At 40.9% G+C, this 10419-nt stretch overlaps 1 protein-coding gene across 7 annotated transcripts in view; it reads right to left on the bottom strand.

The window, feature by feature from the left end:
* KIF27 (kinesin family member 27) overlaps positions 1-10419 on the bottom strand; it is a 95691-nt gene that overhangs the window by 2854 nt on the left and 82418 nt on the right. The window lies entirely within an intron of this gene.

Raw genomic sequence — 10419 nt, 5'->3', positions numbered from 1 at the left:
TTTTTTTTTTTTTTTTTGAGACAGATTCTTGCTCTGTCGCCCAGGTTGGAGTGCAGTGGCGTGATCTCGGCTCACTGCAAGCTCCGCCTCCCTGGTTCACACCATTCTCCTGCCTCAGCCTCCCGAGTAGCTGGGACTACAGGCACCTGCCACCACACCTGGCTAATTTTTTGTATTTTTAGTAGAGACGGGGTTTCACCGTGTTAGCCAGGATGGTCTTGATCTCCTGACCTCAGGTGATTCACCTGTCTTGGCCTCCCAAAGTGCTGGGATTACAGGCATGAGCCACCACACCTGGCACAGTCCTGTAAAGACAAAGTTTTAAAACACAGGTTGCACATTGGCAGCTCTCAAGCCAAATCTGGCCCACAGACATGTTTTGCTTGGCCTATAATGTTAGTAATACTTGACCCAAGATTTAAAAATTGGAAAGTTTCATATAAAAATACAGATTTACAGCTTTTCTAGAAAAACTATAAGAGTTAAACAGTTTCTGAATTGCAACAGCAGCTGGAACACAGTTGCCACCGACCATTTAGATGACTGCTGCAGTCCTCACTGCTCACTCTGGCTTCCCTGGTTCACGTAGGCATTCTAGTTTGTAACCCCTGGTTTAAAACATAACTGACTCTCTAGTTTTTAAAATTCTCTCAAAATCAAAAAACCTGAACTAGCAAATGATCTAGATCCTCGTACATGGAACTCATACTAAGTTGACCACAGACAGTGGCTCCCAAACTCTGCTGTACATCACAGTCACTGGGAAGCTTTAAAAAATCCTGCTCCCTAGCTGGGTGCAGTGGTTTATGCCTGCAGCTCCAGCTACTCGAGAGACTGAGGTGGGAGGATTGCTCAAGCCCAGGAGTTTGAGGCTGCAGTGAGCCATGAATGTACCACTACACTCCAGCCTGGGCAACACAGCAAGACCCCAACTCTAAAAAAAAAATCCTGCTCCCCAGGTGACAGTATCTGGGGGAAGAAGTACGGCATCTAATTTTCAAAAGATCATAAGAAAAGAGGCCCACTGCTGAGGCTCACTCCAAAGCCCACTTGGATTCTTCACAAGAAAGTTTCCCTCTTCCAGAATTTTATAATTGAGGGAACCGACTAGGGAAAAATTAATTTGCCTAAGGTCAAACAACTAGTAAAAGAAGTAAGGATTCCAACCCAGATCTTTTGACTCTATTATCCTTACATATAGTTTTATAGTGATTTAAATTGACACAAGGATAGGTTTAAATATAAGTAGAGAGAATGCAGGTTCATATAAAACTGATTTTATCCTCATGTTAGAAAACATATACACTGTAACAGAGGGATGACCATCAAGTGACCAAGATATTTTAGTCAAAAGATGAATTTTTCTGCAATTTGAAAATGCCAAAAATATTCAAAGAAAACATAAGTCTTGTAGGCAGTCTTCTATCAAAACCCACTGAACCGCCGGGCACGGTGGCTCACGCCTGTAATTCCAGCACTTTGGGAGGTCAAGGCTGGTGGATCACCTGAGGTCAGGAGTTCGAGACCAGCCTGGCCGACATGATCTCTACTAAAAATATAAAAAATCAGCCAGGCCTGGTGGCGGCACCTGTAATCCCAGCTACTCAGCAGGCTGAGGCAGGAGAATCGTTTGAACCTGGGAGGTGGAGGCTGCAGTGAGGTGAGATAGCACCATTGCACTCCAGCCTGGGTAACAAGAGTGAAACTCCATTCAAAAACAAAAAACAAACAAACAAAAAACACTGCACCAAATACCAAGATAGTTAACTAGGATACTGATTATTAAGCATGTAAAACATTTTATGGAACTCAGAGTTTGATATAAATTGCTATATTTTATAATTCAAACAAACCTTGTTTCATGTCATTATATTAGAGTAGCATTATGAGACAGGATATAGTGTAAACTATATCCCCAATATAATTGCAACTGTATATTTTAAAGCATGGGGAAAATATGAAAAGAATTATGCTCAAATGTGGGTAGGATTATAACTGATTTGTTTTCTTCATTTTCAGATTTTTCTATAATGACTATACATTATTTTTATAGCCAAAAATACAAGGATTTTAAATGTTTCTAGGTAGAATAGCAAATTAGCTGAAATAGTATCTCCGACGTTATTATCAAGACTAGACTCCTTGGTTAAATTGGTCAGAACAGCGTTGTTCTCATTTTACACCTCTCCAAGATTAACTATGTTTTAGATTTGTGTGTTTGCTTGGTTAAAGAGTAGGATGAAGATCTAGATTTCTTAAACCTGTATACCACCATACTACATTGTCATTTTAAAGAAATGTCTAGTAGACTCGGTGGCATAAACATGGGCCATTTACAAACTAGATGTCTAATATCAGATACCTCAAATTTGACAGTAGACTTTTTTTCAAAGCTAAAGTGGTCTTATGTTATTTTGTTTCTTACTTGATACTTGTTTACTTTTTAATTTTTGGCAAGTAATGTTTCAAGTTAAAGTTTTAGCTATATATAGCAGGCGGCATTTCAAGTAAATTAGTTACATCAGTAAACACCTCTGTATTACTATACTGAGAATCAGAAAGTGTAATAATCTCTTTGGCAGGATTTGTATGTTTGTATCACATCTTTATCCTCAGACAACTTTTTTTTTTTTTTTTTGAGACGGAGTCTCGCTCTGTCGCCCAGGCTGGAGTGCAGTGGCACAATCTCCGCTCACTGCAAGCTCTGCCTCCCGGGTTCATGCCATTCTCCTGCCTCAGCCTCCCAAGTAGCTGGGACTACAGGCCACCACGCCCGGCTAATTTTTTGTATTTTTAGTAGAGACGGGGTTTCACTGTGTTAGCCAGGACGGTCTCGATCGCCTGACCTCGTGATCCACCCACCTCTGCCTCCCAAAGTGCTGGGATTACAGGCGTGAGCCACCACGCCCGGCCGCCTCAGACAACTTTTATCTTGGAATACTGAACCAGCAGTCAGAAGATGAGGGACATTAGACTATGTTATAGTTATTGTTCTGTCCATAAGTCACTTGCCTTCTCTAAGCGTCAGTTGCCTCATCTGAAAATGGAGTTAGCAGACCCCAGCCTATCCTGATTTTGAGGGCTAAAGGGAATTATTTTTGAAAATGTCTATACATGATAAATGTCACAAATATAAGTTAGCATTTTTTTTTTGAGACAGAGTTTCGCCCTTGTTGCCCAGGTTGGGGTGCAATGTCACGATCTCAGCTCACTGCAACCTCTACCTCCCGGGTTCAAGCGATTCTCCTGCCTCAGCCTCCTGAGTAGCTGGGATTACAGGCATGCACCACCACACCTAGCTAATTTTATATTTTTTAATAGAGACAGGGTTTCACCATGTTGGTCAGGTTGGTCTCGAACTCCTAACCTCCAGTGATCCACCGGCCTTGGCCTCCCAAAGTGCTGGGATTACAGGCGTGAGCCACTGCACCTAGCCAATTCTACTTCTATTACATATTCAGCATATATCACTTCATTGCTCCTCCATATTATTTTTCACTGGTCTTCTTACATCTTGTGTGCCCACCTTTAAGTAGTTTTCTTTCCAGGTAAAAAATACATGTGTGCCTAAAAGATTTTAAAGTCAACTTTTCATAAACCATACTTAAATTATCGAAGTTATTAGAATTAAGTTATTAGAATTATTAGAAATTATTAGCTAATTCTTTTATAAAATGTAGACTTTATTATTTTAGAAATATTGATTCCTCTCTATTCAGCTATCTTAAAGAGGGTATATTTTAATCATAGCAATATATTACCTTCATAGTATTTTTTACTTTTGCAAAGTATATTTTGTCATACGTTATTTCATTTAGGAATGCACTAAATCTACATATCTACATATAATTATAAAAGGAAACATCTTTGTCTCAAAAATAGGTTCTATTACATTTTTTAATTTCCAGGGGTCATGATATATAAAAAGACCTGATTTATCTTAAAAATACATACTTTTACTCTTACCTACCATACATCTTTTTCTGTGATAATCAGAAGGCTTAATTTACTATAAAATAGGAAAACAACAGCTATGTTAGATTATACAGTTAATTTAGGGATTAAATGAGTTAAGGTCGGCCAGAGGGTGGAGCCAAGATGGCCGAATAGGAACAGCTCCGGTCTCCAGCTCCCAGCCCCAGCGACACAGAAGACTGGTGATTTCTGCATTTCTGCTTGAGGTACCGGTTTCATCTCACTAGGGAGTGCCTAACAGTGGGTGCAGGACAGTCGGTGAAGCGCACTGTGTGCGAGCCGAAGCAGGGCGAGGCATTGCCTCACTCGGGAAGCGCAAGGGGTCAGGGAGTTCCCTTTCCTAGTCAAAGAAAGGGGTAACAGACGGCACCTGGAATATCGGGTCAGTCCCACCCTAATACTGCGCTTTTCCAACGGGCCTGGAAAACGGCACACTAGGAGATTGTGTCCCGCACCTGGCTCGGAGGGTCCTATGCCCACGGAGTCTCACTGATTGCTAGCACAGCAGTCTGAGATCGAGCTGCAAGGCGGCAGCGAGGCTGGGGGAGGGGCACCCGCCATTGCCCAGGCTTGCTTAGGTAAACAAAGCAGCCAGGAAGCTCGAACTGGGTGGAGCCCACCACAGCTCAAGGAGGCCTGCCTGCCTCTGTAGGCTCCACCTCTGGGGGCAGGGCACAGACAAAGAAAAAGTCAGCAGAAACCTCCACAGACTTAAATGTCCCTGTCTGACTGACAGCTTTGAAGAGAGTAGTGGTTCTCCCAGCACACAGCTGGAGATCTGAGAACTGACAGACTGCCTCCTAAAGTGGGTCCCTCAACCCTGAGCAGCATAACTGGGAGGCACCCCCCCAGTAGGGACAGACTGACACCTCACTCGGCCGGGTACTTCTCTGAGACAAAACTTCCAGAGGAACTATCAGACAGCTGAATTTGTGGTCTCACGAAAATCCGCTGTTCTGCAGCCACCGCTGCTGACACCCAGCCAAAAAGGGTCTGGAGTGGACCTCTAGTAAACTCCAACAGACCTGCAGCTGAGGGTCCTGTCTGGTAGAAGGAAAACTAACAAACAGAAAGGACATCCACACCAAAAATCCATCTGTACATCACCATCATCAAAGACAAAAAGTAGATAAAACCACAAAGATGGGGAAAAAACAGAGCAGAAAAACTGGAAACTCTAAAAAGCAGAGCACCTCTCCTCCTCCAAAGGAACGCAGTTCCTCACCAGCAACGGAACAAAGCTGGATGGAGGATGACTTTGACGAGTTGAGAGAAGTAGGCTTCAGACGATCCAACTACTCTGAGCTACGGGAGGAAATTCAAAACAAGAGCAAAGAAGTTAAAAACTTTGAAAAAAAATTGGAAGAATGGATAACTAGAATAACCAATGGAGAGAAGGGCTTCAAGGAGCTGATGGAGCTGAAAGCCAAGTTTTGAGAACTATGCGAAGATTGCAGAAGCCTCAGTAGCAGATGCGATCAACTGGAAGAAAGGGTATCGCTGATGGAAGATGAAATGAAGCGAGAAGGGAAGTTTAGAGAAAAAAGAATAAAAAGAAATGAACAAAGCCTCCAAGAAATTTAGGACTATGTGAAAAGACCAAACCTACGTCTGATTGGTGTACCGGAAAATGACGGGGAGAATGGAACCAAGTTGGAAAACACTCTGCAAGATATTATCCAGGAGAACTTCCCCAATCTAGCAAGGCAGGCCAACATTCACATTCAGGATATACAGAGAACGCCACAAAGATACTCCTCGAGAAGAGCAACTCCAAGACACATAATTGTCAGATTCACCAAAGTTGAAATGAAGGAAAAAATGTTAAGGGCAGCCAGAGAGAAAGGTCGGGTTACCCACAAAGGGAAGCCCATCAGACTAACAGCTGATCTCTCAGCAGAAACTCTATAAGCCAGAAGAGAGTGGGGGCCGATATTCAACATTCTTAAAGAAAAGAATTTTCAACCCAGAATTTCATATCCAGCCAAACTAAGCTTCATAAGTGAAGGAGAAATAAAATACTTTACAGACAAGCAAACGCTGAGTGATTTTGTCACCACCAGGCCTGCCCTAAAAGAGCTCCTGAAGGAAGCACTAAACATGGAAAGGAACAACTGGTACCAGCCACTGCAAAAACATGCCAAATTGTAAAGACCATCGAGGCTAGGAAGAAACTGCATCAACTAATGAGCAAAATAACCAACTAACATCATAATGACAGGATCAGATTCACACATAACAATATTAATGTTAAATGTAAATGGGCTAAATGCTCCAATTAAAAGACACAGACTGGCAAACTGGATAAGGAGTCAGGACCCATCAGTGTGCTGTATTCAGGAAACCCATCTCACGTGCAGAGACACACATAGACTCAAAATAAAGGGATGGAGGAAGATCTATCAAGCAAATGGAAAACAAAAAAAGGCAGGGGTTGCAATCCTAGTCTCTGATAAAATAGACTTTAAACCAACAAAGATCAAAAGAGACAAGGCCATTACATAATGGTAAAGGGATCAATTCAACAAGAAGAGCTAACTATCCTAAATATATATGCACCCAACACAGGAGCACCCAGATTCATAAAGCAAGTCCTGAGTGACCTAAAAAGGGACTTAAACTCCCACACAATAATAATGGGAGATTTTAACACCCCACTGTCAACATTAGACAGATCAACGAGACAGAAAGTTAACAAAGATATCCAGGAATTGAACTCAGCTCTGCATAAAGTAGACCTAATAGACATCTACAGAACTCTCCACCCCAAATCAACAGAATATACATTTTTTTCAGCACCACACCACACCTATTCCAAAATTGACCACATAGTTGGAAGTAAAGCTCTCCTCAGCAAATGTAAAAGAACAGAAATTATAACAAACTGTCTCTCAGACCACAGTGCAATCAAACTAGAACTCAGGATTAAGAAACTCACTCAAAGCCGCTCAACTACATGGAAACTGAACAACCTGCTCCTGAATGACTATTGGGTACATAATGAAATGAAGGCAGAAATAAAGATGTTCTTTGAAACCAACGAGAACAAAGACACAACATACCAGAATCTCTGGGACACGTTCAAAGCAGTGTGTAGAGGAAAATTTATAGCACTAAATGCCCACAAGAGAAAGCAGGAAAGATCCAGAATTGACACCCTCACATCACAATTAAAAGAACTTGAAAAGCAAGAGCAAACACATTCAGAAGCTAGCAGAAGGCTAGAAATAACTAAAATCAGAGCAGAACTGAAGGAAATAGAGACACAAAAAACCCTTCAAAAAATTAATGAATCCAGGAGCTGGTTTTTTGAAAAGATCAACAAAATTGATAGACTGCTAGCAAGACTAATAAAAAAGAAAAGAGAGAAGAATCAAATAGATGCAATAAAAAATGAAAAAGGGGATATCACCACCGATCCCACAGAAATACAATCTACCATCAGAGAATACTACAAACACCTCTATGCAAATAAACTAGAAAATCTAGAAGAAATGGATAAATTCCTCGACAAATACACCCTCCCAAGACTAAACCAGGAAGAAGTTGAATCTCTGAATAGACCAATAACAGGTTCTGAAATTGTGGCAATAATCAATAGCTTACCAACCAAAAAGAGTCCAGGACCTGATGGATTCACAGCCGAATTCTACCACAGGTACAAGGAGGAACTGGTACCATTCCTTCTGAAACTATTCCAATCGATAGAAAAAGAGGGAATCCTCCCTAACACATTTTATGAAGCCAGCATCATCCTGATACCAAAGCCTGGCAGAGACATAACCAAAAAAGAGAATTTCAGACCAATATCCTTGATGAACATTGATGCAAAAACCCTCAATAAAATACTGGCAAACCGAATCCAGCAGCACATCAAAAAGCTTATCCACCATGATCAAGTGGGCTTCATCCCTGGGATGCAAGGCTGGTTCAACATACGCAAATCAATAAATGTAATCCAGCATATAAACAGAACCAAAGACAAAAACCACATGATTATCTCAATAGATGCAGAAAAGGCCTTTGACAAAATTCAACAACCCTTCATGCTAAAAACTCTCAATAAATTAGGTATTGATGGGACGTATCTCAAAATAATAAGAGCTATCTACGACAAACCCACAGCCAATATCATACTGAATGGGCAAAAACTGGAAGCATTCCCTCTGAAAAATGGCACAAGACAGGGATGCCCTCTCTCACCGCTCCTATTCAACATAGTGCTGGAAGTTCTGGCCAGAGCAATCAGGCAGGAGAAGGAAATAAAGGGTATTCAATTAGGAAAAGAGGAAGTCAAATTGTCCCTGTTTGCAGATGACATGATTGTATATCTAGAAAACCCCATTGTCTCAGCCCAAAATCTCCTTAAGCTGATTAGCAACTTCAGCAAAGTCTCAGGATACAAAATCAATGTAAAAAAATCACAAGCATTCTTGTACACCAATCACAGACAAACAGAGAGCCAAATCATGAGTGAACTCCCATTCACAATTGCTTCAAAGAGAATAAAATACCTAGGAATCCAACTTACAAGGGATGTGAAGGACCTCTTCAAGGAGAACTACAAACCACTGCTCAATGAAATCAAAGAGGATACAAACAAATGGAAGAACATTCCATGCTCATGGGTTGGAAGAATCAATATCGTGAAAATGGCCATACTGCCCAAGGTAATTTATAGATTCAATGCCATCCCCATCAAGCTACCAATGACTTTCTTCACAGAATTGGAAAAAACTACTTTAAAGTTCATATGGAACCAAAACAGAGCCCGCATTGCCAAGTCAATCCTAAGCCAAAAGAACAAAGCTGGAGGCATCATGCTACCTGACTTCAAACTATACTACAAGGCTACAGTAACCAAAACAGCATGGTACTGGTACCACAACAGAGACATAGATCAATGGAACAGAACAGAGCCCTCAGAAATGATGCTGCATATCTACAACTATCTGATCTTTGACAAACCTGACAAAAACAAGAAATGGGGAAAGGATTCCCTATTTAATAAATGGTGCTGGGAAAACTGGCTAGCCATATGTAGAAAGCTGAAACTGGATCCCTTCCTTACACCTTATACAAAAATTAATTCAAGATGGATTAAAGACTTAAATGTTAGACCTAAAACCATTAAAATCCTACAAGAAAACCTAGGCAATACCATTCAGGACATAGGCGTGGACAAGGACTTCATGTCTAAAACACCAAAGGCAATGGCAACAAAAGCCAAAATTGACAAGTGGGATCTAATTAAACTAAAGAGCTTCTGCACAGCAAAAGAAACTACCATCAGAGTGAACAGGCAACCTACAGAATGGGAGAAAATTTCTGCAACCTACTCATCTGACAAAGGGCTAATATCCAGAATCTACAATGAACTCAAACAAATTTACAAGAAAAGAACAATCCCATCAAAAAGTGGGCAAAGGACATGAACAGACACTTCTCAAAAGAAGACATTTATGCAGCCAAAAAACACATGAAGAAATGCTCATCATCACTGGCCATCAGAGAAATGCAAATCAAAACCACAGTGAGATACCATCTCACACCAGTTAGAATGGCCATCATTAAAAAATCAGGAAACAACAGGTGCTGGAGAGGATGTGGAGAAATAGGAACACTTTTACACTGCTGGTGGGACTGTAAACTAGTTCAACCATTGTGGAAGTCAGTGTGGCGATTCCTCAGGGATCTAGAACTAGAAATACCATTTGACCCAGCCATCCCATTACTGGGTATATACCCAATGGACTATAAATTATGCTGCTATAAAGACATATGCACACGTATGTTTATTGCGGCACTATTCACAATAGCAAAGAGTTGGAACCAACCCAAATGTCCAACAATGATAGACTGGATTAAGAAAATGTGGCACATATACACCATGGAATACTATGCAGCCATAAAAAATGATGAGTTCATGTCCTTTGTAGGGACATGGATGAAATTGGAAAACATCATTCTCAGTAAACTATCGCAAGGACAAAAAACCAAACACCGCATGTTCTCACTCATAGGTGGGAATTGAAAATGAGAACTCATGGACACAGGAAGGGGAACATCACACTCCGGGGACTGTTGTGGGGTTGGGGGAGGGGGGAGGGACAGCATTAGGAGATATACCTAACGCTAAACGACGAGTTAATGGGTGCAGGAAATCAACATGGCACATGGATACATATGTAACAAACCTGCACATTGTGCACATGTACCCTAAAACCTAAAGTATAATAATAAAAAAAAAAAAAAGAAAAAGAAAAATAAATACATGAGTTGAGGTCTACAAGCCCCTGGCACATGGCAGACAATCAATAATTGATCATTTCCTTTGCATCTATAAATTTGTTCATTCACTTCTCATGTGGTTCTACCTTAGACAACCATTTTTATTTACAGAGACAAATAGAATCCTAAATAACCCAATCAATTGGTAACGGC

This window comes from Symphalangus syndactylus, chromosome 3, assembly GCF_028878055.3.
Source record: "Symphalangus syndactylus isolate Jambi chromosome 3, NHGRI_mSymSyn1-v2.1_pri, whole genome shotgun sequence".
NCBI lineage: Eukaryota > Metazoa > Chordata > Mammalia > Primates > Hylobatidae > Symphalangus > Symphalangus syndactylus.
Note: the sequence above shows the minus strand (reverse complement) of the source record. Positions and strands in the feature narration are given on the sequence as shown.